Source organism: Lactuca saligna, chromosome 1 (genome assembly GCF_052625555.1).
Source record: "Lactuca saligna cultivar CGN05327 chromosome 1, ASM5262555v1, whole genome shotgun sequence".
NCBI classification, from domain to species: domain Eukaryota; kingdom Viridiplantae; phylum Streptophyta; class Magnoliopsida; order Asterales; family Asteraceae; genus Lactuca; species Lactuca saligna.
Window position 1 is genome coordinate 157,764,868 of NC_136417.1, and position 20,330 is coordinate 157,785,197.

The 20,330-nt window shown below is 50.2% G+C and overlaps 60 non-coding genes across 60 annotated transcripts; all 60 read left to right on the forward strand.

Moving 5' to 3' along the window:
• Nucleotides 1-179: 179 nt before the first annotated feature.
• LOC145026215 (5S ribosomal RNA) lies at nt 180-298 on the forward strand. The gene has a single exon (XR_013674201.1). It is a non-coding gene; the product is annotated as a 5S ribosomal RNA (ribosomal RNA).
• Nucleotides 299-516: 218 nt separating this feature from the next.
• On the forward strand, nt 517-635 carry LOC145019490 (5S ribosomal RNA). The gene has a single exon (XR_013667705.1). It is a non-coding gene; the product is annotated as a 5S ribosomal RNA (ribosomal RNA).
• A 218-nt stretch (nt 636-853) lies between these two features.
• LOC145019512 (5S ribosomal RNA) lies at nt 854-972 on the forward strand. Its single transcript, XR_013667726.1, has one exon. It is a non-coding gene; the product is annotated as a 5S ribosomal RNA (ribosomal RNA).
• Nucleotides 973-1,190: 218 nt separating this feature from the next.
• Nucleotides 1,191-1,309, forward strand: LOC145019523 (5S ribosomal RNA). The gene has a single exon (XR_013667736.1). It is a non-coding gene; the product is annotated as a 5S ribosomal RNA (ribosomal RNA).
• Nucleotides 1,310-1,527: 218 nt separating this feature from the next.
• On the forward strand, nt 1,528-1,646 carry LOC145019534 (5S ribosomal RNA). Its single transcript, XR_013667746.1, has one exon. It is a non-coding gene; the product is annotated as a 5S ribosomal RNA (ribosomal RNA).
• A 218-nt stretch (nt 1,647-1,864) lies between these two features.
• LOC145019545 (5S ribosomal RNA) lies at nt 1,865-1,983 on the forward strand. Its single transcript, XR_013667757.1, has one exon. It is a non-coding gene; the product is annotated as a 5S ribosomal RNA (ribosomal RNA).
• Nucleotides 1,984-2,201: 218 nt separating this feature from the next.
• Nucleotides 2,202-2,320, forward strand: LOC145019556 (5S ribosomal RNA). Its single transcript, XR_013667768.1, has one exon. It is a non-coding gene; the product is annotated as a 5S ribosomal RNA (ribosomal RNA).
• Nucleotides 2,321-2,538: 218 nt separating this feature from the next.
• LOC145019567 (5S ribosomal RNA) lies at nt 2,539-2,657 on the forward strand. Its single transcript, XR_013667779.1, has one exon. It is a non-coding gene; the product is annotated as a 5S ribosomal RNA (ribosomal RNA).
• A 218-nt stretch (nt 2,658-2,875) lies between these two features.
• Nucleotides 2,876-2,994, forward strand: LOC145019578 (5S ribosomal RNA). The gene has a single exon (XR_013667789.1). It is a non-coding gene; the product is annotated as a 5S ribosomal RNA (ribosomal RNA).
• Nucleotides 2,995-3,212: 218 nt separating this feature from the next.
• LOC145019589 (5S ribosomal RNA) lies at nt 3,213-3,331 on the forward strand. Its single transcript, XR_013667799.1, has one exon. It is a non-coding gene; the product is annotated as a 5S ribosomal RNA (ribosomal RNA).
• Nucleotides 3,332-3,549: 218 nt separating this feature from the next.
• LOC145021463 (5S ribosomal RNA) lies at nt 3,550-3,668 on the forward strand. Its single transcript, XR_013669623.1, has one exon. It is a non-coding gene; the product is annotated as a 5S ribosomal RNA (ribosomal RNA).
• A 218-nt stretch (nt 3,669-3,886) lies between these two features.
• On the forward strand, nt 3,887-4,005 carry LOC145019600 (5S ribosomal RNA). The gene has a single exon (XR_013667810.1). It is a non-coding gene; the product is annotated as a 5S ribosomal RNA (ribosomal RNA).
• Nucleotides 4,006-4,223: 218 nt separating this feature from the next.
• Nucleotides 4,224-4,342, forward strand: LOC145019611 (5S ribosomal RNA). Its single transcript, XR_013667821.1, has one exon. It is a non-coding gene; the product is annotated as a 5S ribosomal RNA (ribosomal RNA).
• Nucleotides 4,343-4,560: 218 nt separating this feature from the next.
• LOC145025538 (5S ribosomal RNA) lies at nt 4,561-4,679 on the forward strand. Its single transcript, XR_013673550.1, has one exon. It is a non-coding gene; the product is annotated as a 5S ribosomal RNA (ribosomal RNA).
• Nucleotides 4,680-4,897: 218 nt separating this feature from the next.
• LOC145019633 (5S ribosomal RNA) lies at nt 4,898-5,016 on the forward strand. Its single transcript, XR_013667842.1, has one exon. It is a non-coding gene; the product is annotated as a 5S ribosomal RNA (ribosomal RNA).
• A 218-nt stretch (nt 5,017-5,234) lies between these two features.
• Nucleotides 5,235-5,353, forward strand: LOC145019645 (5S ribosomal RNA). Its single transcript, XR_013667853.1, has one exon. It is a non-coding gene; the product is annotated as a 5S ribosomal RNA (ribosomal RNA).
• A 218-nt stretch (nt 5,354-5,571) lies between these two features.
• LOC145019656 (5S ribosomal RNA) lies at nt 5,572-5,690 on the forward strand. Its single transcript, XR_013667863.1, has one exon. It is a non-coding gene; the product is annotated as a 5S ribosomal RNA (ribosomal RNA).
• Nucleotides 5,691-5,908: 218 nt separating this feature from the next.
• LOC145021474 (5S ribosomal RNA) lies at nt 5,909-6,027 on the forward strand. The gene has a single exon (XR_013669634.1). It is a non-coding gene; the product is annotated as a 5S ribosomal RNA (ribosomal RNA).
• Nucleotides 6,028-6,245: 218 nt separating this feature from the next.
• On the forward strand, nt 6,246-6,364 carry LOC145019667 (5S ribosomal RNA). The gene has a single exon (XR_013667874.1). It is a non-coding gene; the product is annotated as a 5S ribosomal RNA (ribosomal RNA).
• Nucleotides 6,365-6,582: 218 nt separating this feature from the next.
• On the forward strand, nt 6,583-6,701 carry LOC145025539 (5S ribosomal RNA). Its single transcript, XR_013673551.1, has one exon. It is a non-coding gene; the product is annotated as a 5S ribosomal RNA (ribosomal RNA).
• Nucleotides 6,702-6,919: 218 nt separating this feature from the next.
• On the forward strand, nt 6,920-7,038 carry LOC145019678 (5S ribosomal RNA). The gene has a single exon (XR_013667884.1). It is a non-coding gene; the product is annotated as a 5S ribosomal RNA (ribosomal RNA).
• Nucleotides 7,039-7,256: 218 nt separating this feature from the next.
• Nucleotides 7,257-7,375, forward strand: LOC145019689 (5S ribosomal RNA). Its single transcript, XR_013667894.1, has one exon. It is a non-coding gene; the product is annotated as a 5S ribosomal RNA (ribosomal RNA).
• Nucleotides 7,376-7,593: 218 nt separating this feature from the next.
• On the forward strand, nt 7,594-7,712 carry LOC145019700 (5S ribosomal RNA). Its single transcript, XR_013667905.1, has one exon. It is a non-coding gene; the product is annotated as a 5S ribosomal RNA (ribosomal RNA).
• A 218-nt stretch (nt 7,713-7,930) lies between these two features.
• LOC145019711 (5S ribosomal RNA) lies at nt 7,931-8,049 on the forward strand. Its single transcript, XR_013667916.1, has one exon. It is a non-coding gene; the product is annotated as a 5S ribosomal RNA (ribosomal RNA).
• Nucleotides 8,050-8,267: 218 nt separating this feature from the next.
• Nucleotides 8,268-8,386, forward strand: LOC145025540 (5S ribosomal RNA). The gene has a single exon (XR_013673552.1). It is a non-coding gene; the product is annotated as a 5S ribosomal RNA (ribosomal RNA).
• Nucleotides 8,387-8,604: 218 nt separating this feature from the next.
• On the forward strand, nt 8,605-8,723 carry LOC145019722 (5S ribosomal RNA). The gene has a single exon (XR_013667927.1). It is a non-coding gene; the product is annotated as a 5S ribosomal RNA (ribosomal RNA).
• Nucleotides 8,724-8,941: 218 nt separating this feature from the next.
• LOC145019733 (5S ribosomal RNA) lies at nt 8,942-9,060 on the forward strand. The gene has a single exon (XR_013667938.1). It is a non-coding gene; the product is annotated as a 5S ribosomal RNA (ribosomal RNA).
• A 217-nt stretch (nt 9,061-9,277) lies between these two features.
• Nucleotides 9,278-9,396, forward strand: LOC145019755 (5S ribosomal RNA). Its single transcript, XR_013667957.1, has one exon. It is a non-coding gene; the product is annotated as a 5S ribosomal RNA (ribosomal RNA).
• Nucleotides 9,397-9,614: 218 nt separating this feature from the next.
• LOC145019766 (5S ribosomal RNA) lies at nt 9,615-9,733 on the forward strand. The gene has a single exon (XR_013667967.1). It is a non-coding gene; the product is annotated as a 5S ribosomal RNA (ribosomal RNA).
• A 218-nt stretch (nt 9,734-9,951) lies between these two features.
• LOC145019777 (5S ribosomal RNA) lies at nt 9,952-10,070 on the forward strand. Its single transcript, XR_013667978.1, has one exon. It is a non-coding gene; the product is annotated as a 5S ribosomal RNA (ribosomal RNA).
• A 218-nt stretch (nt 10,071-10,288) lies between these two features.
• On the forward strand, nt 10,289-10,407 carry LOC145025687 (5S ribosomal RNA). The gene has a single exon (XR_013673690.1). It is a non-coding gene; the product is annotated as a 5S ribosomal RNA (ribosomal RNA).
• A 218-nt stretch (nt 10,408-10,625) lies between these two features.
• On the forward strand, nt 10,626-10,744 carry LOC145019788 (5S ribosomal RNA). The gene has a single exon (XR_013667989.1). It is a non-coding gene; the product is annotated as a 5S ribosomal RNA (ribosomal RNA).
• A 218-nt stretch (nt 10,745-10,962) lies between these two features.
• Nucleotides 10,963-11,081, forward strand: LOC145019799 (5S ribosomal RNA). The gene has a single exon (XR_013667998.1). It is a non-coding gene; the product is annotated as a 5S ribosomal RNA (ribosomal RNA).
• A 218-nt stretch (nt 11,082-11,299) lies between these two features.
• LOC145025541 (5S ribosomal RNA) lies at nt 11,300-11,418 on the forward strand. The gene has a single exon (XR_013673553.1). It is a non-coding gene; the product is annotated as a 5S ribosomal RNA (ribosomal RNA).
• A 218-nt stretch (nt 11,419-11,636) lies between these two features.
• On the forward strand, nt 11,637-11,755 carry LOC145019811 (5S ribosomal RNA). The gene has a single exon (XR_013668009.1). It is a non-coding gene; the product is annotated as a 5S ribosomal RNA (ribosomal RNA).
• Nucleotides 11,756-11,973: 218 nt separating this feature from the next.
• On the forward strand, nt 11,974-12,092 carry LOC145019822 (5S ribosomal RNA). Its single transcript, XR_013668020.1, has one exon. It is a non-coding gene; the product is annotated as a 5S ribosomal RNA (ribosomal RNA).
• A 219-nt stretch (nt 12,093-12,311) lies between these two features.
• On the forward strand, nt 12,312-12,430 carry LOC145019833 (5S ribosomal RNA). The gene has a single exon (XR_013668030.1). It is a non-coding gene; the product is annotated as a 5S ribosomal RNA (ribosomal RNA).
• A 218-nt stretch (nt 12,431-12,648) lies between these two features.
• Nucleotides 12,649-12,767, forward strand: LOC145019844 (5S ribosomal RNA). Its single transcript, XR_013668041.1, has one exon. It is a non-coding gene; the product is annotated as a 5S ribosomal RNA (ribosomal RNA).
• A 219-nt stretch (nt 12,768-12,986) lies between these two features.
• On the forward strand, nt 12,987-13,105 carry LOC145019855 (5S ribosomal RNA). Its single transcript, XR_013668052.1, has one exon. It is a non-coding gene; the product is annotated as a 5S ribosomal RNA (ribosomal RNA).
• A 218-nt stretch (nt 13,106-13,323) lies between these two features.
• On the forward strand, nt 13,324-13,442 carry LOC145019877 (5S ribosomal RNA). Its single transcript, XR_013668074.1, has one exon. It is a non-coding gene; the product is annotated as a 5S ribosomal RNA (ribosomal RNA).
• Nucleotides 13,443-13,660: 218 nt separating this feature from the next.
• Nucleotides 13,661-13,779, forward strand: LOC145019888 (5S ribosomal RNA). Its single transcript, XR_013668085.1, has one exon. It is a non-coding gene; the product is annotated as a 5S ribosomal RNA (ribosomal RNA).
• Nucleotides 13,780-13,996: 217 nt separating this feature from the next.
• LOC145019899 (5S ribosomal RNA) lies at nt 13,997-14,115 on the forward strand. Its single transcript, XR_013668096.1, has one exon. It is a non-coding gene; the product is annotated as a 5S ribosomal RNA (ribosomal RNA).
• Nucleotides 14,116-14,333: 218 nt separating this feature from the next.
• On the forward strand, nt 14,334-14,452 carry LOC145019910 (5S ribosomal RNA). Its single transcript, XR_013668107.1, has one exon. It is a non-coding gene; the product is annotated as a 5S ribosomal RNA (ribosomal RNA).
• A 218-nt stretch (nt 14,453-14,670) lies between these two features.
• On the forward strand, nt 14,671-14,789 carry LOC145019921 (5S ribosomal RNA). Its single transcript, XR_013668118.1, has one exon. It is a non-coding gene; the product is annotated as a 5S ribosomal RNA (ribosomal RNA).
• Nucleotides 14,790-15,007: 218 nt separating this feature from the next.
• Nucleotides 15,008-15,126, forward strand: LOC145019932 (5S ribosomal RNA). Its single transcript, XR_013668129.1, has one exon. It is a non-coding gene; the product is annotated as a 5S ribosomal RNA (ribosomal RNA).
• Nucleotides 15,127-15,344: 218 nt separating this feature from the next.
• LOC145019943 (5S ribosomal RNA) lies at nt 15,345-15,463 on the forward strand. The gene has a single exon (XR_013668140.1). It is a non-coding gene; the product is annotated as a 5S ribosomal RNA (ribosomal RNA).
• A 219-nt stretch (nt 15,464-15,682) lies between these two features.
• On the forward strand, nt 15,683-15,801 carry LOC145019954 (5S ribosomal RNA). Its single transcript, XR_013668151.1, has one exon. It is a non-coding gene; the product is annotated as a 5S ribosomal RNA (ribosomal RNA).
• Nucleotides 15,802-16,019: 218 nt separating this feature from the next.
• Nucleotides 16,020-16,138, forward strand: LOC145022171 (5S ribosomal RNA). The gene has a single exon (XR_013670308.1). It is a non-coding gene; the product is annotated as a 5S ribosomal RNA (ribosomal RNA).
• A 218-nt stretch (nt 16,139-16,356) lies between these two features.
• LOC145019965 (5S ribosomal RNA) lies at nt 16,357-16,475 on the forward strand. The gene has a single exon (XR_013668162.1). It is a non-coding gene; the product is annotated as a 5S ribosomal RNA (ribosomal RNA).
• Nucleotides 16,476-16,693: 218 nt separating this feature from the next.
• On the forward strand, nt 16,694-16,812 carry LOC145025738 (5S ribosomal RNA). The gene has a single exon (XR_013673739.1). It is a non-coding gene; the product is annotated as a 5S ribosomal RNA (ribosomal RNA).
• A 218-nt stretch (nt 16,813-17,030) lies between these two features.
• LOC145025771 (5S ribosomal RNA) lies at nt 17,031-17,149 on the forward strand. The gene has a single exon (XR_013673770.1). It is a non-coding gene; the product is annotated as a 5S ribosomal RNA (ribosomal RNA).
• A 218-nt stretch (nt 17,150-17,367) lies between these two features.
• On the forward strand, nt 17,368-17,486 carry LOC145021485 (5S ribosomal RNA). The gene has a single exon (XR_013669645.1). It is a non-coding gene; the product is annotated as a 5S ribosomal RNA (ribosomal RNA).
• A 218-nt stretch (nt 17,487-17,704) lies between these two features.
• LOC145019977 (5S ribosomal RNA) lies at nt 17,705-17,823 on the forward strand. Its single transcript, XR_013668173.1, has one exon. It is a non-coding gene; the product is annotated as a 5S ribosomal RNA (ribosomal RNA).
• Nucleotides 17,824-18,040: 217 nt separating this feature from the next.
• On the forward strand, nt 18,041-18,159 carry LOC145019999 (5S ribosomal RNA). Its single transcript, XR_013668195.1, has one exon. It is a non-coding gene; the product is annotated as a 5S ribosomal RNA (ribosomal RNA).
• A 218-nt stretch (nt 18,160-18,377) lies between these two features.
• Nucleotides 18,378-18,496, forward strand: LOC145020010 (5S ribosomal RNA). Its single transcript, XR_013668206.1, has one exon. It is a non-coding gene; the product is annotated as a 5S ribosomal RNA (ribosomal RNA).
• Nucleotides 18,497-18,714: 218 nt separating this feature from the next.
• On the forward strand, nt 18,715-18,833 carry LOC145020021 (5S ribosomal RNA). Its single transcript, XR_013668217.1, has one exon. It is a non-coding gene; the product is annotated as a 5S ribosomal RNA (ribosomal RNA).
• Nucleotides 18,834-19,052: 219 nt separating this feature from the next.
• LOC145020032 (5S ribosomal RNA) lies at nt 19,053-19,171 on the forward strand. The gene has a single exon (XR_013668228.1). It is a non-coding gene; the product is annotated as a 5S ribosomal RNA (ribosomal RNA).
• A 218-nt stretch (nt 19,172-19,389) lies between these two features.
• On the forward strand, nt 19,390-19,508 carry LOC145020043 (5S ribosomal RNA). Its single transcript, XR_013668238.1, has one exon. It is a non-coding gene; the product is annotated as a 5S ribosomal RNA (ribosomal RNA).
• Nucleotides 19,509-19,726: 218 nt separating this feature from the next.
• Nucleotides 19,727-19,845, forward strand: LOC145020054 (5S ribosomal RNA). The gene has a single exon (XR_013668249.1). It is a non-coding gene; the product is annotated as a 5S ribosomal RNA (ribosomal RNA).
• Nucleotides 19,846-20,063: 218 nt separating this feature from the next.
• Nucleotides 20,064-20,182, forward strand: LOC145020065 (5S ribosomal RNA). Its single transcript, XR_013668259.1, has one exon. It is a non-coding gene; the product is annotated as a 5S ribosomal RNA (ribosomal RNA).
• The last annotated feature ends 148 nt before the right edge of the window (nt 20,183-20,330 follow it).

A 20,330-nucleotide genomic window follows, 5' to 3' on the forward strand; every position in this document is an offset into this window, starting at 1 on the left:
TGCGTTTTTTTTTCTTTCTTGCTATATCCATGCTCGGGCGGCCTCCGGTTCAATGTTGATTGTTTTCTTGTTTCCCGAACCGAGCCGATCCATCACGTGGGTCCCACGCCTCGCGTCCGAAAGCAAACGAGGTTCTGCGTCTTGTAGGACATAAAAACAATAAGCATGGATAGTATTTCGGGTGCGATCATACCAGCACTAATGCACCGGATCCCATCAGAACTCCGCTGTTAAGCGTGCTTGGGCGAGAGTAGTACTAGGATGGGTGACCCCCTGGGAAGTCCTCGTGTTGCATCCCCTTTTTCGTTGCCCGTCTGCGTTTTTTTATGTTTTAGGTGCGTTTTTTTTTTCTTTCTTGCTATATCCATGCTCGGGCGGCCTCCGGTTCAATGTTGATTGTTTTCTTGTTTCCCGAACCGAGCCGATCCATCACGTGGGTCCCACGCCTCGCGTCCGAAAGCAAACGAGGTTCTGCGTCTTGTAGGACATAAAAACAATAAGCATGGATAGTATTTCGGGTGCGATCATACCAGCACTAATGCACCGGATCCCATCAGAACTCCGCAGTTAAGCGTGCTTGGGCGAGAGTAGTACTAGGATGGGTGACCCCCTGGGAAGTCCTCGTGTTGCACCCCCTTTTTCGTTGCCCGTCTGCGTTTTTTTATGTTTTAGGTGCGCTTTTTTTTTCTTTCTTGCTATATCCATGCTCGGGCGGCCTCCGGTTCAATGTTGATTGTTTTCTTGTTTCCCGAACCGAGCCGATCCATCACGTGGGTCCCACGCCTCGCGTCCGAAAGCAAACGAGGTTCTGCGTCTTGTAGGACATAAAAACAATAAGCATGGATAGTATTTCGGGTGCGATCATACCAGCACTAATGCACCGGATCCCATCAGAACTCCGCAGTTAAGCGTGCTTGGGCGAGAGTAGTACTAGGATGGGTGACCCCCTGGGAAGTCCTCGTGTTGCACCCCCTTTTTCGTTGCCCGTCTGCGTTTTTTTATGTTTTAGGTGCGTTTTTTTTTCCTTTCTTGCTATATCCATGCTCGGGCGGCCTCCGGTTCAATGTTGATTGTTTTCTTGTTTCCCGAACCGAGCCGATCCATCACGTGGGTCCCACGCCTCGCGTCCGAAAGCAAACGAGGTTCTGCGTCTTGTAGGACATAAAAACAATAAGCATGGATAGTATTTCGGGTGCGATCATACCAGCACTAATGCACCGGATCCCATCAGAACTCCGCAGTTAAGCGTGCTTGGGCGAGAGTAGTACTAGGATGGGTGACCCCCTGGGAAGTCCTCGTGTTGCACCCCCTTTTTCGTTGCCCGTCTGCGTTTTTTTATGTTTTAGGTGCGTTTTTTTTTCCTTTCTTGCTATATCCATGCTCGGGCGGCCTCCGGTTCAATGTTGATTGTTTTCTTGTTTCCCGAACCGAGCCGATCCATCACGTGGGTCCCACGCCTCGCGTCCGAAAGCAAACGAGGTTCTGCGTCTTGTAGGACATAAAAACAATAAGCATGGATAGTATTTCGGGTGCGATCATACCAGCACTAATGCACCGGATCCCATCAGAACTCCGCAGTTAAGCGTGCTTGGGCGAGAGTAGTACTAGGATGGGTGACCCCCTGGGAAGTCCTCGTGTTGCACCCCCTTTTTCGTTGCCCGTCTGCGTTTTTTTATGTTTTAGGTGCGTTTTTTTTTCCTTTCTTGCTATATCCATGCTCGGGCGGCCTCCGGTTCAATGTTGATTGTTTTCTTGTTTCCCGAACCGAGCCGATCCATCACGTGGGTCCCACGCCTCGCGTCCGAAAGCAAACGAGGTTCTGCGTCTTGTAGTACATAAAAACAATAAGCATGGATAGTATTTCGGGTGCGATCATACCAGCACTAATGCACCGGATCCCATCAGAACTCCGCAGTTAAGCGTGCTTGGGCGAGAGTAGTACTAGGATGGGTGACCCCCTGGGAAGTCCTCGTGTTGCACCCCCTTTTTCGTTGCCCGTCTGCGTTTTTTTATGTTTTAGGTGCGTTTTTTTTTCCTTTCTTGCTATATCCATGCTCGGGCGGCCTCCGGTTCAATGTTGATTGTTTTCTTGTTTCCCGAACCGAGCCGATCCATCACGTGGGTCCCACGCCTCGCGTCCGAAAGCAAACGAGGTTCTGCGTCTTGTAGTACATAAAAACAATAAGCATGGATAGTATTTCGGGTGCGATCATACCAGCACTAATGCACCGGATCCCATCAGAACTCCGCAGTTAAGCGTGCTTGGGCGAGAGTAGTACTAGGATGGGTGACCCCCTGGGAAGTCCTCGTGTTGCACCCCCTTTTTCGTTGCCCGTCTGCGTTTTTTTATGTTTTAGGTGCGTTTTTTTTTCCTTTCTTGCTATATCCATGCTCGGGCGGCCTCCGGTTCAATGTTGATTGTTTTCTTGTTTCCCGAACCGAGCCGATCCATCACGTGGGTCCCACGCCTCGCGTCCGAAAGCAAACGAGGTTCTGCGTCTTGTAGGACATAAAAACAATAAGCATGGATAGTATTTCGGGTGCGATCATACCAGCACTAATGCACCGGATCCCATCAGAACTCCGCAGTTAAGCGTGCTTGGGCGAGAGTAGTACTAGGATGGGTGACCCCCTGGGAAGTCCTCGTGTTGCACCCCCTTTTTCGTTGCCCGTCTGCGTTTTTTTATGTTTTAGGTGCGTTTTTTTTTCCTTTCTTGCTATATCCATGCTCGGGCGGCCTCCGGTTCAATGTTGATTGTTTTCTTGTTTCCCGAACCGAGCCGATCCATCACGTGGGTCCCACGCCTCGCGTCCGAAAGCAAACGAGGTTCTGCGTCTTGTAGTACATAAAAACAATAAGCATGGATAGTATTTCGGGTGCGATCATACCAGCACTAATGCACCGGATCCCATCAGAACTCCGCAGTTAAGCGTGCTTGGGCGAGAGTAGTACTAGGATGGGTGACCCCCTGGGAAGTCCTCGTGTTGCACCCCCTTTTTCGTTGCCCGTCTGCGTTTTTTTATGTTTTAGGTGCGTTTTTTTTTTCTTTCTTGCTATATCCATGCTCGGGCGGCCTCCGGTTCAATGTTGATTGTTTTCTTGTTTCCCGAACCGAGCCGATCCATCACGTGGGTCCCACGCCTCGCGTCCGAAAGCAAACGAGGTTCTGCGTCTTGTAGTACATAAAAACAATAAGCATGGATAGTATTTCGGGTGCGATCATACCAGCACTAATGCACCGGATCCCATCAGAACTCCGCAGTTAAGCGTGCTTGGGCGAGAGTAGTACTAGGATGGGTGACCCCCTGGGAAGTCCTCGTGTTGCACCCCCTTTTTCGTTGCCCGTCTGCGTTTTTTTATGTTTTAGGTGCGTTTTTTTTTTCTTTCTTGCTATATCCATGCTCGGGCGGCCTCCGGTTCAATGTTGATTGTTTTCTTGTTTCCCGAACCGAGCCGATCCATCACGTGGGTCCCACGCCTCGCGTCCGAAAGCAAACGAGGTTCTGCGTCTTGTAGGACATAAAAACAATAAGCATGGATAGTATTTCGGGTGCGATCATACCAGCACTAATGCACCGGATCCCATCAGAACTCCGTAGTTAAGCGTGCTTGGGCGAGAGTAGTACTAGGATGGGTGACCCCCTGGGAAGTCCTCGTGTTGCACCCCCTTTTTCGTTGCCCGTCTGCGTTTTTTTATGTTTTAGGTGCGTTTTTTTTTTCTTTCTTGCTATATCCATGCTCGGGCGGCCTCCGGTTCAATGTTGATTGTTTTCTTGTTTCCCGAACCGAGCCGATCCATCACGTGGGTCCCACGCCTCGCGTCCGAAAGCAAACGAGGTTCTGCGTCTTGTAGTACATAAAAACAATAAGCATGGATAGTATTTCGGGTGCGATCATACCAGCACTAATGCACCGGATCCCATCAGAACTCCGCAGTTAAGCGTGCTTGGGCGAGAGTAGTACTAGGATGGGTGACCCCCTGGGAAGTCCTCGTGTTGCACCCCCTTTTTCGTTGCCCGTCTGCGTTTTTTTATGTTTTAGGTGCGTTTTTTTTTTCTTTCTTGCTATATCCATGCTCGGGCGGCCTCCGGTTCAATGTTGATTGTTTTCTTGTTTCCCGAACCGAGCCGATCCATCACGTGGGTCCCACGCCTCGCGTCCGAAAGCAAACGAGGTTCTGCGTCTTGTAGGACATAAAAACAATAAGCATGGATAGTATTTCGGGTGCGATCATACCAGCACTAATGCACCGGATCCCATCAGAACTCCGCAGTTAAGCGTGCTTGGGCGAGAGTAGTACTAGGATGGGTGACCCCCTGGGAAGTCCTCGTGTTGCACCCCCTTTTTCGTTGCCCGTCTGCGTTTTTTTATGTTTTAGGTGCGTTTTTTTTTTCTTTCTTGCTATATCCATGCTCGGGCGGCCTCCGGTTCAATGTTGATTGTTTTCTTGTTTCCCGAACCGAGCCGATCCATCACGTGGGTCCCACGCCTCGCGTCCGAAAGCAAACGAGGTTCTGCGTCTTGTAGGACATAAAAACAATAAGCATGGATAGTATTTCGGGTGCGATCATACCAGCACTAATGCACCGGATCCCATCAGAACTCCGCAGTTAAGCGTGCTTGGGCGAGAGTTGTACTAGGATGGGTGACCCCCTGGGAAGTCCTCGTGTTGCACCCCCTTTTTCGTTGCCCGTCTGCGTTTTTTTATGTTTTAGGTGCGTTTTTTTTTCCTTTCTTGCTATATCCATGCTCGGGCGGCCTCCGGTTCAATGTTGATTGTTTTCTTGTTTCCCGAACCGAGCCGATCCATCACGTGGGTCCCACGCCTCGCGTCCGAAAGCAAACGAGGTTCTGCGTCTTGTAGGACATAAAAACAATAAGCATGGATAGTACTTCGGGTGCGATCATACCAGCACTAATGCACCGGATCCCATCAGAACTCCGCAGTTAAGCGTGCTTGGGCGAGAGTAGTACTAGGATGGGTGACCCCCTGGGAAGTCCTCGTGTTGCACCCCCTTTTTCGTTGCCCGTCTGCGTTTTTTTATGTTTTAGGTGCGTTTTTTTTTTCTTTCTTGCTATATCCATGCTCGGGCGGCCTCCGGTTCAATGTTGATTGTTTTCTTGTTTCCCGAACCGAGCCGATCCATCACGTGGGTCCCACGCCTCGCGTCCGAAAGCAAACGAGGTTCTGCGTCTTGTAGGACATAAAAACAATAAGCATGGATAGTATTTCGGGTGCGATCATACCAGCACTAATGCACCGGATCCCATCAGAACTCCGCAGTTAAGCGTGCTTGGGCGAGAGTAGTACTAGGATGGGTGACCCCCTGGGAAGTCCTCGTGTTGCACCCCCTTTTTCGTTGCCCGTCTGCGTTTTTTTATGTTTTAGGTGCGTTTTTTTTTCCTTTCTTGCTATATCCATGCTCGGGCGGCCTCCGGTTCAATGTTGATTGTTTTCTTGTTTCCCGAACCGAGCCGATCCATCACGTGGGTCCCACGCCTCGCGTCCGAAAGCAAACGAGGTTCTGCGTCTTGTAGTACATAAAAACAATAAGCATGGATAGTATTTCGGGTGCGATCATACCAGCACTAATGCACCGGATCCCATCAGAACTCCGCAGTTAAGCGTGCTTGGGCGAGAGTAGTACTAGGATGGGTGACCCCCTGGGAAGTCCTCGTGTTGCACCCCCTTTTTCGTTGCCCGTCTGCGTTTTTTTATGTTTTAGGTGCGTTTTTTTTTCCTTTCTTGCTATATCCATGCTCGGGCGGCCTCCGGTTCAATGTTGATTGTTTTCTTGTTTCCCGAACCGAGCCGATCCATCACGTGGGTCCCACGCCTCGCGTCCGAAAGCAAACGAGGTTCTGCGTCTTGTAGGACATAAAAACAATAAGCATGGATAGTATTTCGGGTGCGATCATACCAGCACTAATGCACCGGATCCCATCAGAACTCCGTAGTTAAGCGTGCTTGGGCGAGAGTAGTACTAGGATGGGTGACCCCCTGGGAAGTCCTCGTGTTGCACCCCCTTTTTCGTTGCCCGTCTGCGTTTTTTTATGTTTTAGGTGCGTTTTTTTTTTCTTTCTTGCTATATCCATGCTCGGGCGGCCTCCGGTTCAATGTTGATTGTTTTCTTGTTTCCCGAACCGAGCCGATCCATCACGTGGGTCCCACGCCTCGCGTCCGAAAGCAAACGAGGTTCTGCGTCTTGTAGTACATAAAAACAATAAGCATGGATAGTATTTCGGGTGCGATCATACCAGCACTAATGCACCGGATCCCATCAGAACTCCGCAGTTAAGCGTGCTTGGGCGAGAGTAGTACTAGGATGGGTGACCCCCTGGGAAGTCCTCGTGTTGCACCCCCTTTTTCGTTGCCCGTCTGCGTTTTTTTATGTTTTAGGTGCGTTTTTTTTTCCTTTCTTGCTATATCCATGCTCGGGCGGCCTCCGGTTCAATGTTGATTGTTTTCTTGTTTCCCGAACCGAGCCGATCCATCACGTGGGTCCCACGCCTCGCGTCCGAAAGCAAACGAGGTTCTGCGTCTTGTAGGACATAAAAACAATAAGCATGGATAGTATTTCGGGTGCGATCATACCAGCACTAATGCACCGGATCCCATCAGAACTCCGCAGTTAAGCGTGCTTGGGCGAGAGTTGTACTAGGATGGGTGACCCCCTGGGAAGTCCTCGTGTTGCACCCCCTTTTTCGTTGCCCGTCTGCGTTTTTTTATGTTTTAGGTGCGTTTTTTTTTCCTTTCTTGCTATATCCATGCTCGGGCGGCCTCCGGTTCAATGTTGATTGTTTTCTTGTTTCCCGAACCGAGCCGATCCATCACGTGGGTCCCACGCCTCGCGTCCGAAAGCAAACGAGGTTCTGCGTCTTGTAGGACATAAAAACAATAAGCATGGATAGTACTTCGGGTGCGATCATACCAGCACTAATGCACCGGATCCCATCAGAACTCCGCAGTTAAGCGTGCTTGGGCGAGAGTAGTACTAGGATGGGTGACCCCCTGGGAAGTCCTCGTGTTGCACCCCCTTTTTCGTTGCCCGTCTGCGTTTTTTTATGTTTTAGGTGCGTTTTTTTTTTCTTTCTTGCTATATCCATGCTCGGGCGGCCTCCGGTTCAATGTTGATTGTTTTCTTGTTTCCCGAACCGAGCCGATCCATCACGTGGGTCCCACGCCTCGCGTCCGAAAGCAAACGAGGTTCTGCGTCTTGTAGGACATAAAAACAATAAGCATGGATAGTATTTCGGGTGCGATCATACCAGCACTAATGCACCGGATCCCATCAGAACTCCGCAGTTAAGCGTGCTTGGGCGAGAGTAGTACTAGGATGGGTGACCCCCTGGGAAGTCCTCGTGTTGCACCCCCTTTTTCGTTGCCCGTCTGCGTTTTTTTATGTTTTAGGTGCGTTTTTTTTTCCTTTCTTGCTATATCCATGCTCGGGCGGCCTCCGGTTCAATGTTGATTGTTTTCTTGTTTCCCGAACCGAGCCGATCCATCACGTGGGTCCCACGCCTCGCGTCCGAAAGCAAACGAGGTTCTGCGTCTTGTAGTACATAAAAACAATAAGCATGGATAGTATTTCGGGTGCGATCATACCAGCACTAATGCACCGGATCCCATCAGAACTCCGCAGTTAAGCGTGCTTGGGCGAGAGTAGTACTAGGATGGGTGACCCCCTGGGAAGTCCTCGTGTTGCACCCCCTTTTTCGTTGCCCGTCTGCGTTTTTTTATGTTTTAGGTGCGTTTTTTTTTCCTTTCTTGCTATATCCATGCTCGGGCGGCCTCCGGTTCAATGTTGATTGTTTTCTTGTTTCCCGAACCGAGCCGATCCATCACGTGGTTCCCACGCCTCGCGTCCGAAAGCAAACGAGGTTCTGCGTCTTGTAGGACATAAAAACAATAAGCATGGATAGTATTTCGGGTGCGATCATACCAGCACTAATGCACCGGATCCCATCAGAACTCCGCAGTTAAGCGTGCTTGGGCGAGAGTAGTACTAGGATGGGTGACCCCCTGGGAAGTCCTCGTGTTGCACCCCCTTTTTCGTTGCCCGTCTGCGTTTTTTTATGTTTTAGGTGCGTTTTTTTTTTCTTTCTTGCTATATCCATGCTCGGGCGGCCTCCGGTTCAATGTTGATTGTTTTCTTGTTTCCCGAACCGAGCCGATCCATCACGTGGGTCCCACGCCTCGCGTCCGAAAGCAAACGAGGTTCTGCGTCTTGTAGGACATAAAAACAATAAGCATGGATAGTATTTCGGGTGCGATCATACCAGCACTAATGCACCGGATCCCATCAGAACTCCGCAGTTAAGCGTGCTTGGGCGAGAGTTGTACTAGGATGGGTGACCCCCTGGGAAGTCCTCGTGTTGCACCCCCTTTTTCGTTGCCCGTCTGCGTTTTTTTATGTTTTAGGTGCGTTTTTTTTTCCTTTCTTGCTATATCCATGCTCGGGCGGCCTCCGGTTCAATGTTGATTGTTTTCTTGTTTCCCGAACCGAGCCGATCCATCACGTGGGTCCCACGCCTCGCGTCCGAAAGCAAACGAGGTTCTGCGTCTTGTAGGACATAAAAACAATAAGCATGGATAGTACTTCGGGTGCGATCATACCAGCACTAATGCACCGGATCCCATCAGAACTCCGCAGTTAAGCGTGCTTGGGCGAGAGTAGTACTAGGATGGGTGACCCCCTGGGAAGTCCTCGTGTTGCACCCCCTTTTTCGTTGCCCGTCTGCGTTTTTTTATGTTTTAGGTGCGTTTTTTTTTTCTTTCTTGCTATATCCATGCTCGGGCGGCCTCCGGTTCAATGTTGATTGTTTTCTTGTTTCCCGAACCGAGCCGATCCATCACGTGGGTCCCACGCCTCGCGTCCGAAAGCAAACGAGGTTCTGCGTCTTGTAGGACATAAAAACAATAAGCATGGATAGTATTTCGGGTGCGATCATACCAGCACTAATGCACCGGATCCCATCAGAACTCCGCAGTTAAGCGTGCTTGGGCGAGAGTAGTACTAGGATGGGTGACCCCCTGGGAAGTCCTCGTGTTGCACCCCCTTTTTCGTTGCCCGTCTGCGTTTTTTTATGTTTTAGGTGCGTTTTTTTTCCTTTCTTGCTATATCCATGCTCGGGCGGCCTCCGGTTCAATGTTGATTGTTTTCTTGTTTCCCGAACCGAGCCGATCCATCACGTGGGTCCCACGCCTCGCGTCCGAAAGCAAACGAGGTTCTGCGTCTTGTAGTACATAAAAACAATAAGCATGGATAGTATTTCGGGTGCGATCATACCAGCACTAATGCACCGGATCCCATCAGAACTCCGCAGTTAAGCGTGCTTGGGCGAGAGTAGTACTAGGATGGGTGACCCCCTGGGAAGTCCTCGTGTTGCACCCCCTTTTTCGTTGCCCGTCTGCGTTTTTTTATGTTTTAGGTGCGTTTTTTTTTCCTTTCTTGCTATATCCATGCTCGGGCGGCCTCCGGTTCAATGTTGATTGTTTTCTTGTTTCCCGAACCGAGCCGATCCATCACGTGGGTCCCACGCCTCGCGTCCGAAAGCAAACGAGGTTCTGCGTCTTGTAGGACATAAAAACAATAAGCATGGATAGTATTTCGGGTGCGATCATACCAGCACTAATGCACCGGATCCCATCAGAACTCCGCAGTTAAGCGTGCTTGGGCGAGAGTAGTACTAGGATGGGTGACCCCCTGGGAAGTCCTCGTGTTGCACCCCCTTTTTCGTTGCCCGTCTGCGTTTTTTTATGTTTTAGGTGCGTTTTTTTTTCCTTTCTTGCTATATCCATGCTCGGGCGGCCTCCGGTTCAATGTTGATTGTTTTCTTGTTTCCCGAACCGAGCCGATCCATCACGTGGGTCCCACGCCTCGCGTCCGAAAGCAAACGAGGTTCTGCGTCTTGTAGTACATAAAAACAATAAGCATGGATAGTATTTCGGGTGCGATCATACCAGCACTAATGCACCGGATCCCATCAGAACTCCGCAGTTAAGCGTGCTTGGGCGAGAGTAGTACTAGGATGGGTGACCCCCTGGGAAGTCCTCGTGTTGCACCCCCTTTTTCGTTGCCCGTCTGCGTTTTTTTATGTTTTAGGTGCGTTTTTTTTTCCTTTCTTGCTATATCCATGCTCGGGCGGCCTCCGGTTCAATGTTGATTGTTTTCTTGTTTCCCGAACCGAGCCGATCCATCACGTGGGTCCCACGCCTCGCGTCCGAAAGCAAACGAGGTTCTGCGTCTTGTAGGACATAAAAACAATAAGCATGGATAGTATTTCAGGTGCGATCATACCAGCACTAATGCACCGGATCCCATCAGAACTCCGTAGTTAAGCGTGCTTGGGCGAGAGTAGTACTAGGATGGGTGACCCCCTGGGAAGTCCTCGTGTTGCACCCCCTTTTTCGTTGCCCGTCTGCGTTTTTTTATGTTTTAGGTGCGTTTTTTTTTTCTTTCTTGCTATATCCATGCTCGGGCGGCCTCCGGTTCAATGTTGATTGTTTTCTTGTTTCCCGAACCGAGCCGATCCATCACGTGGGTCCCACGCCTCGCGTCCGAAAGCAAACGAGGTTCTGCGTCTTGTAGTACATAAAAACAATAAGCATGGATAGTATTTCGGGTGCGATCATACCAGCACTAATGCACCGGATCCCATCAGAACTCCGCAGTTAAGCGTGCTTGGGCGAGAGTAGTACTAGGATGGGTGACCCCCTGGGAAGTCCTCGTGTTGCACCCCCTTTTTCGTTGCCCGTCTGCGTTTTTTTATGTTTTAGGTGCGTTTTTTTTTCCTTTCTTGCTATATCCATGCTCGGGCGGCCTCCGGTTCAATGTTGATTGTTTTCTTGTTTCCCGAACCGAGCCGATCCATCACGTGGGTCCCACGCCTCGCGTCCGAAAGCAAACGAGGTTCTGCGTCTTGTAGGACATAAAAACAATAAGCATGGATAGTATTTCGGGTGCGATCATACCAGCACTAATGCACCGGATCCCATCAGAACTCCGCAGTTAAGCGTGCTTGGGCGAGAGTAGTACTAGGATGGGTGACCCCCTGGGAAGTCCTCGTGTTGCACCCCCTTTTTCGTTGCCCGTCTGCGTTTTTTTATGTTTTAGGTGCGTTTTTTTTTTCTTTCTTGCTATATCCATGCTCGGGCGGCCTTCGGTTCAATGTTGATTGTTTTCTTGTTTCCCGAACCGAGCCGATCCATCACGTGGGTCCCACGCCTCGCGTCCGAAAGCAAACGAGGTTCTGCGTCTTGTAGGACATAAAAACAATAAGCATGGATAGTATTTCGGGTGCGATCATACCAGCACTAATGCACCGGATCCCATCAGAACTCCGCAGTTAAGCGTGCTTGGGCGAGAGTTGTACTAGGATGGGTGACCCCCTGGGAAGTCCTCGTGTTGCACCCCCTTTTTCGTTGCCCGTCTGCGTTTTTTTATGTTTTAGGTGCGTTTTTTTTTCCTTTCTTGCTATATCCATGCTCGGGCGGCCTCCGGTTCAATGTTGATTGTTTTCTTGTTTCCCGAACCGAGCCGATCCATCACGTGGGTCCCACGCCTCGCGTCCGAAAGCAAACGAGGTTCTGCGTCTTGTAGGACATAAAAACAATAAGCATGGATAGTACTTCGGGTGCGATCATACCAGCACTAATGCACCGGATCCCATCAGAACTCCGCAGTTAAGCGTGCTTGGGCGAGAGTAGTACTAGGATGGGTGACCCCCTGGGAAGTCCTCGTGTTGCACCCCCTTTTTCGTTGCCCGTCTGCGTTTTTTTATGTTTTAGGTGCGTTTTTTTTTTCTTTCTTGCTATATCCATGCTCGGGCGGCCTCCGGTTCAATGTTGATTGTTTTCTTGTTTCCCGAACCGAGCCGATCCATCACGTGGGTCCCACGCCTCGCGTCCGAAAGCAAACGAGGTTCTGCGTCTTGTAGGACATAAAAACAATAAGCATGGATAGTATTTCGGGTGCGATCATACCAGCACTAATGCACCGGATCCCATCAGAACTCCGCAGTTAAGCGTGCTTGGGCGAGAGTAGTACTAGGATGGGTGACCCCCTGGGAAGTCCTCGTGTTGCACCCCCTTTTTCGTTGCCCGTCTGCGTTTTTTTATGTTTTAGGTGCGTTTTTTTTTTCCTTTCTTGCTATATCCATGCTCGGGCGGCCTCCGGTTCAATGTTGATTGTTTTCTTGTTTCCCGAACCGAGCCGATCCATCACGTGGGTCCCACGCCTCGCGTCCGAAAGCAAACGAGGTTCTGCGTCTTGTAGTACATAAAAACAATAAGCATGGATAGTATTTCGGGTGCGATCATACCAGCACTAATGCACCGGATCCCATCAGAACTCCGCAGTTAAGCGTGCTTGGGCGAGAGTAGTACTAGGATGGGTGACCCCCTGGGAAGTCCTCGTGTTGCACCCCCTTTTTCGTTGCCCGTCTGCGTTTTTTTATGTTTTAGGTGCGTTTTTTTTTCCTTTCTTGCTATATCCATGCTCGGGCGGCCTCCGGTTCAATGTTGATTGTTTTCTTGTTTCCCGAACCGAGCCGATCCATCACGTGGGTCCCACGCCTCGCGTCCGAAAGCAAACGAGGTTCTGCGTCTTGTAGGACATAAAAACAATAAGCATGGATAGTATTTCGGGTGCGATCATACCAGCACTAATGCACCGGATCCCATCAGAACTCCGCAGTTAAGCGTGCTTGGGCGAGAGTAGTACTAGGATGGGTGACCCCCTGGGAAGTCCTCGTGTTGCACCCCCTTTTTCGTTGCCCGTCTGCGTTTTTTTATGTTTTAGGTGCGTTTTTTTTTTCCTTTCTTGCTATATCCATGCTCGGGCGGCCTCCGGTTCAATGTTGATTGTTTTCTTGTTTCCCGAACCGAGCCGATCCATCACGTGGGTCCCACGCCTCGCGTCCGAAAGCAAACGAGGTTCTGCGTCTTGTAGTACATAAAAACAATAAGCATGGATAGTATTTCGGGTGCGATCATACCAGCACTAATGCACCGGATCCCATCAGAACTCCGCAGTTAAGCGTGCTTGGGCGAGAGTAGTACTAGGATGGGTGACCCCCTGGGAAGTCCTCGTGTTGCACCCCCTTTTTCGTTGCCCGTCTGCGTTTTTTTATGTTTTAGGTGCGTTTTTTTTTCCTTTCTTGCTATATCCATGCTCGGGCGGCCTCCGGTTCAATGTTTATTGTTTTCTTGTTTCCCGAACCGAGCCGATCCATCACGTGGGTCCCACGCCTCGCGTCCGAAAGCAAACGAGGTTCTGCGTCTTGTAGGACATAAAAACAATAAGCATGGATAGTATTTCGGGTGCGATCATACCAGCACTAATGCACCGGATCCCATCAGAACTCCGCAGTTAAGCGTGCTTGGGCGAGAGTAGTACTAGGATGGGTGACCCCCTGGGAAGTCCTCGTGTTGCACCCCCTTTTTCGTTGCCCGTCTGCGTTTTTTTATGTTTTAGGTGCGTTTTTTTTTCCTTTCTTGCTATATCCATGCTCGGGCGGCCTCCGGTTCAATGTTGATTGTTTTCTTGTTTCCCGAACCGAGCCGATCCATCACGTGGGTCCCACGCCTCGCGTCCGAAAGCAAACGAGGTTCTGCGTCTTGTAGGACATAAAAACAATAAGCATGGATAGTATTTCGGGTGCGATCATACCAGCACTAATGCACCGGATCCCATCAGAACTCCGCAGTTAAGCGTGCTTGGGCGAGAGTAGTACTAGGATGGGTGACCCCCTGGGAAGTCCTCGTGTTGCACCCCCTTTTTCGTTGCCCGTCTGCGTTTTTTTATGTTTTAGGTGCGTTTTTTTTCCTTTCTTGCTATATCCATGCTCGGGCGGCCTCCGGTTCAATGTTGATTGTTTTCTTGTTTCCCGAACCGAGCCGATCCATCACGTGGGTCCCACGCCTCGCGTCCGAAAGCAAACGAGGTTCTGCGTCTTCTAGGACATAAAAACAATAAGCATGGATAGTATTTCGGGTGCGATCATACCAGCACTAATGCACCGGATCCCATCAGAACTCCGCAGTTAAGCGTGCTTGGGCGAGAGTAGTACTAGGATGGGTGACCCCCTGGGAAGTCCTCGTGTTGCACCCCCTTTTTCGTTGCCCGTCTGCGTTTTTTTATGTTTTAGGTGCGTTTTTTTTTTCTTTCTTGCTATATCCATGCTCGGGCGGCCTCCGGTTCAATGTTGATTGTTTTCTTGTTTCCCGAACCGAGCGGATCCATCACGTGGGTCCCACGCCTCGCGTCCGAAAGCAAACGAGGTTCTGCGTCTTGTAGGACATAAAAACAATAAGCATGGATAGTATTTCGGGTGCGATCATACCAGCACTAATGCACCGGATCCCATCAGAACTCCGCAGTTAAGCGTGCTTGGGCGAGAGTAGTACTAGGATGGGTGACCCCCTGGGAAGTCCTCGTGTTGCACCCCCTTTTTCGTTGCCCGTCTGCGTTTTTTTATGTTTTAGGTGCGTTTTTTTTTCCTTTCTTGCTATATCCATGCTCGGGCGGCCTCCGGTTCAATGTTGATTGTTTTCTTGTTTCCCGAACCGAGCCGATCCATCACGTGGGTCCCACGCCTCGCGTCCGAAAGCAAACGAGGTTCTGCGTCTTGTAGGACATAAAAACAATAAGCATGGATAGTATTTCGGGTGCGATCATACCAGCACTAATGCACCGGATCCCATCAGAACTCCGCAGTTAAGCGTGCTTGGGCGAGAGTAGTACTAGGATGGGTGACCCCCTGGGAAGTCCTCGTGTTGCACCCCCTTTTTCGTTGCCCGTCTGCGTTTTTTTATGTTTTAGGTGCGTTTTTTTTTCCTTTCTTGCTATATCCATGCTCGGGCGGCCTCCGGTTCAATGTTGATTGTTTTCTTGTTTCCCGAACCGAGCCGATCCATCACGTGGGTCCCACGCCTCGCGTCCGAAAGCAAACGAGGTTCTGCGTCTTGTAGTACATAAAAACAATAAGCATGGATAGTATTTCGGGTGCGATCATACCAGCACTAATGCACCGGATCCCATCAGAACTCCGCAGTTAAGCGTGCTTGGGCGAGAGTAGTACTAGGATGGGTGACCCCCTGGGAAGTCCTCGTGTTGCACCCCCTTTTTCGTTGCCCGTCTGCGTTTTTTTATGTTTTAGGTGCGTTTTTTTTTCCTTTCTTGCTATATCCATGCTCGGGCGGCCTCCGGTTCAATGTTGATTGTTTTCTTGTTTCCCGAACCGAGCCGATCCATCACGTGGGTCCCACGCCTCGCGTCCGAAAGCAAACGAGGTTCTGCGTCTTGTAGGACATAAAAACAATAAGCATGGATAGTATTTCGGGTGCGATCATACCAGCACTAATGCACCGGATCCCATCAGAACTCCGCAGTTAAGCGTGCTTGGGCGAGAGTAGTACTAGGATGGGTGACCCCCTGGGAAGTCCTCGTGTTGCACCCCCTTTTTCGTTGCCCGTCTGCGTTTTTTTATGTTTTAGGTGCGTTTTTTTTTTCCTTTCTTGCTATATCCATGCTCGGGCGGCCTCCGGTTCAATGTTGATTGTTTTCTTGTTTCCCGAACCGAGCCGATCCATCACGTGGGTCCCACGCCTCGCGTCCGAAAGCAAACGAGGTTCTGCGTCTTGTAGGACATAAAAACAATAAGCATGGATAGTATTTCGGGTGCGATCATACCAGCACTAATGCACCGGATCCCATCAGAACTCCGCAGTTAAGCGTGCTTGGGCGAGAGTAGTACTAGGATGGGTGACCCCCTGGGAAGTCCTCGTGTTGCACCCCCTTTTTCGTTGCCCGTCTGCGTTTTTTTATGTTTTAGGTGCGTTTTTTTTTCCTTTCTTGCTATATCCATGCTCGGGCAGCCTCCGGTTCAATGTTGATTGTTTTCTTGTTTCCCGAACCGAGCCGATCCATCACGTGGGTCCCACGCCTCGCGTCCGAAAGCAAACGAGGTTCTGCGTCTTGTAGTACATAAAAACAATAAGCATGGATAGTATTTCGGGTGCGATCATACCAGCACTAATGCACCGGATCCCATCAGAACTCCGCAGTTAAGCGTGCTTGGGCGAGAGTAGTACCAGGATGGGTGACCCCCTGGGAAGTCCTCGTGTTGCACCCCCTTTTTCGTTGCCCGTCTGCGTTTTTTTATGTTTTAGGTGCGTTTTTTTTTCCTTTCTTGCTATATCCATGCTCGGGCGGCCTCCGGTTCAATGTTGATTGTTTTCTTGTTTCCCGAACCGAGCCGATCCATCACGTGGGTCCCACGCCTCGCGTCCGAAAGCAAACGAGGTTCTGCGTCTTGTAGGACATAAAAACAATAAGCATGGATAGTATTTCGGGTGCGATCATACCAGCACTAATGCACCGGATCCCATCAGAACTCCGCAGTTAAGCGTGCTTGGGCGAGAGTAGTACTAGGATGGGTGACCCCCTGGGAAGTCCTCGTGTTGCACCCCCTTTTTCGTTGCCCGTCTGCGTTTTTTTATGTTTTAGGTGCGTTTTTTTTTCCTTTCTTGCTATATCCATGCTCGGGCGGCCTCCGGTTCAATGTTGATTGTTTTCTTGTTTCCCGAACCGAGCCGATCCATCACGTGGGTCCCACGCCTCGCGTCCGAAAGCAAACGAGGTTCTGCGTCTTGTAGGACATAAAAACAATAAGCATGGATAGTATTTCGGGTGCGATCATACCAGCACTAATGCACCGGATCCCATCAGAACTCCGCAGTTAAGCGTGCTTGGGCGAGAGTAGTACTAGGATGGGTGACCCCCTGGGAAGTCCTCGTGTTGCCCCCCCTTTTTCGTTGCCCGTCTGCGTTTTTTTATGTTTTAGGTGCGTTTTTTTTTCCTTTCTTGCTATATCCATGCTCGGGCGGCCTCCGGTTCAATGTTGATTGTTTTCTTGTTTCCCGAACCGAGCCGATCCATCACGTGGGTCCCACGCCTCGCGTCCGAAAGCAAACGAGGTTCTGCGTCTTGTAGTACATAAAAACAATAAGCATGGATAGTATTTCGGGTGCGATCATACCAGCACTAATGCATCGGATCCCATCAGAACTCCGCAGTTAAGCGTGCTTGGGCGAGAGTAGTACTAGGATGGGTGACCCCCTGGGAAGTCCTCGTGTTGCACCCCCTTTTTCGTTGCCCGTCTGCGTTTTTTTATGTTTTAGGTGCGTTTTTTTTTTCTTTCTTGCTATATCCATGCTCGGGCGGCCTCCGGTTCAATGTTGATTGTTTTCTTGTTTCCCGAACCGAGCCGATCCATCACGTGGATCCCACGCCTCGCGTCCGAAAGCAAACGAGGTTCTGCGTCTTGTAGGACATAAAAACAATAAGCATGGATAGTATTTCGGGTGCGATCATACCAGCACTAATGCACCGGATCCCATCAGAACTCCGTAGTTAAGCGTGCTTGGGCGAGAGTAGTACTAGGATGGGTGACCCCCTGGGAAGTCCTCGTGTTGCACCCCCTTTTTCGTTGCCCGTCTGCGTTTTTTTATGTTTTAGGTGCGTTTTTTTTTTCTTTCTTGCTATATCCATGCTCGGGCGGCCTCCGGTTCAATGTTGATTGTTTTCTTGTTTCCCGAACCGAGCCGATCCATCACGTGGGTCCCACGCCTCGCGTCCGAAAGCAAACGAGGTTCTGCGTCTTGTAGGACATAAAAACAATAAGCATGGATAGTATTTCGGGTGCGATCATACCAGCACTAATGCACCGGATCCCATCAGAACTCCGCAGTTAAGCGTGCTTGGGCGAGAGTAGTACTAGGATGGGTGACCCCCTGGGAAGTCCTCGTGTTGCACCCCCTTTTTCGTTGCCCGTCTGCGTTTTTTTATGTTTTAGGTGCGTTTTTTTTCCTTTCTTGCTATATCCATGCTCGGGCGGCCTCCGGTTCAATGTTGATTGTTTTCTTGTTTCCCGAACCGAGCCGATCCATCACGTGGGTCCCACGCCTCGCGTCCGAAAGCAAACGAGGTTCTGCGTCTTGTAGGACATAAAAACAATAAGCATGGATAGTATTTCGGGTGCGATCATACCAGCACTAATGCACCGGATCCCATCAGAACTCCGCAGTTAAGCGTGCTTGGGCGAGAGTAGTACTAGGATGGGTGACCCCCTGGGAAGTCCTCGTGTTGCACCCCCTTTTTCGTTGCCCGTCTGCGTTTTTTTATGTTTTAGGTGCGTTTTTTTTTCCTTTCTTGCTATATCCATGCTCGGGCGGCCTCCGGTTCAATGTTGATTGTTTTCTTGTTTCCCGAACCGAGCCGATCCATCACGTGGGTCCCACGCCTCGCGTCCGAAAGCAAACGAGGTTCTGCGTCTTGTAGTACATAAAAACAATAAGCATGGATAGTATTTCGGGTGCGATCATACCAGCACTAATGCACCGGATCCCATCAGAACTCCGCAGTTAAGCGTGCTTGGGCGAGAGTAGTACTAGGATGGGTGACCCCCTGGGAAGTCCTCGTGTTGCACCCCCTTTTTCGTTGCCCGTCTGCGTTTTTTTATGTTTTAGGTGCGTTTTTTTTTCCTTTCTTGCTATATCCATGCTCGGGCGGCCTCCGGTTCAATGTTGATTGTTTTCTTGTTTCCCGAACCGAGCCGATCCATCACGTGGGTCCCACGCCTCGCGTCCGAAAGCAAACGAGGTTCTGCGTCTTGTAGGACATAAAAACAATAAGCATGGATAGTATTTCGGGTGCGATCATACCAGCACTAATGCACCGGATCCCATCAGAACTCCGCAGTTAAGCGTGCTTGGGCGAGAGTAGTACTAGGATGGGTGACCCCCTGGGAAGTCCTCGTGTTGCACCCCCTTTTTCGTTGCCCGTCTGCGTTTTTTTATGTTTTAGGTGCGTTTTTTTTTTCCTTTCTTGCTATATCCATGCTCGGGCGGCCTCCGGTTCAATGTTGATTGTTTTCTTGTTTCCCGAACCGAGCCGATCCATCACGTGGGTCCCACGCCTCGCGTCCGAAAGCAAACGAGGTTCTGCGTCTTGTAGTACATAAAAACAATAAGCATGGATAGTATTTCGGGTGCGATCATACCAGCACTAATGCACCGGATCCCATCAGAACTCCGCAGTTAAGCGTGCTTGGGCGAGAGTAGTACTAGGATGGGTGACCCCCTGGGAAGTCCTCGTGTTGCACCCCCTTTTTCGTTGCCCGTCTGCGTTTTTTTATGTTTTAGGTGCGTTTTTTTTTCCTTTCTTGCTATATCCATGCTCGGGCGGCCTCCGGTTCAATGTTGATTGTTTTCTTGTTTCCCGAACCGAGCCGATCCATCACGTGGGTCCCACGCCTCGCGTCCGAAAGCAAACGAGGTTCTGCGTCTTGTAGGACATAAAAACAATAAGCATGGATAGTATTTCGGGTGCGATCATACCAGCACTAATGCACCGGATCCCATCAGAACTCCGCAGTTAAGCGTGCTTGGGCGAGAGTAGTACTAGGATGGGTGACCCCCTGGGAAGTCCTCGTGTTGCACCCCCTTTTTCGTTGCCCGTCTGCGTTTTTTTATGTTTTAGGTGCGTTTTTTTTTCCTTTCTTGCTATATCCATGCTCGGGCGGCCTCCGGTTCAATGTTGATTGTTTTCTTGTTTCCCGAACCGAGCCGATCCATCACGTGGGTCCCACGCCTCGCGTCCGAAAGCAAACGAGGTTCTGCGTCTTGTAGTACATAAAAACAATAAGCATGGATAGTATTTCGGGTGCGATCATACCAGCACTAATGCACCGGATCCCATCAGAACTCCGCAGTTAAGCGTGCTTGGGCGAGAGTAGTACTAGGATGGGTGACCCCCTGGGAAGTCCTCGTGTTGCACCCCCTTTTTCGTTGCCCGTCTGCGTTTTTTTATGTTTTAGGTGCGTTTTTTTTTCCTTTCTTGCTATATCCATGCTCGGGCGGCCTCCGGTTCAATGTTGATTGTTTTCTTGTTTCCCGAACCGAGCCGATCCATCACGTGGGTCCCACGCCTCGCGTCCGAAAGCAAACGAGGTTCTGCGTCTTGTAGGACATAAAAACAATAAGCATGGATAGTATTTCGGGTGCGATCATACCAGCACTAATGCACCGGATCCCATCAGAACTCCGCAGTTAAGCGTGCTTGGGCGAGAGTAGTACTAGGATGGGTGACCCCCTGGGAAGTCCTCGTGTTGCACCCCCTTTTTCGTTGCCCGTCTGCGTTTTTTTATGTTTTAGGTGCGTTTTTTTTTTCTTTCTTGCTATATCCATGCTCGGGCGGCCTCCGGTTCAATGTTGATTGTTTTCTTGTTTCCCGAACCGAGCCGATCCATCACGTGGGTCCCACGC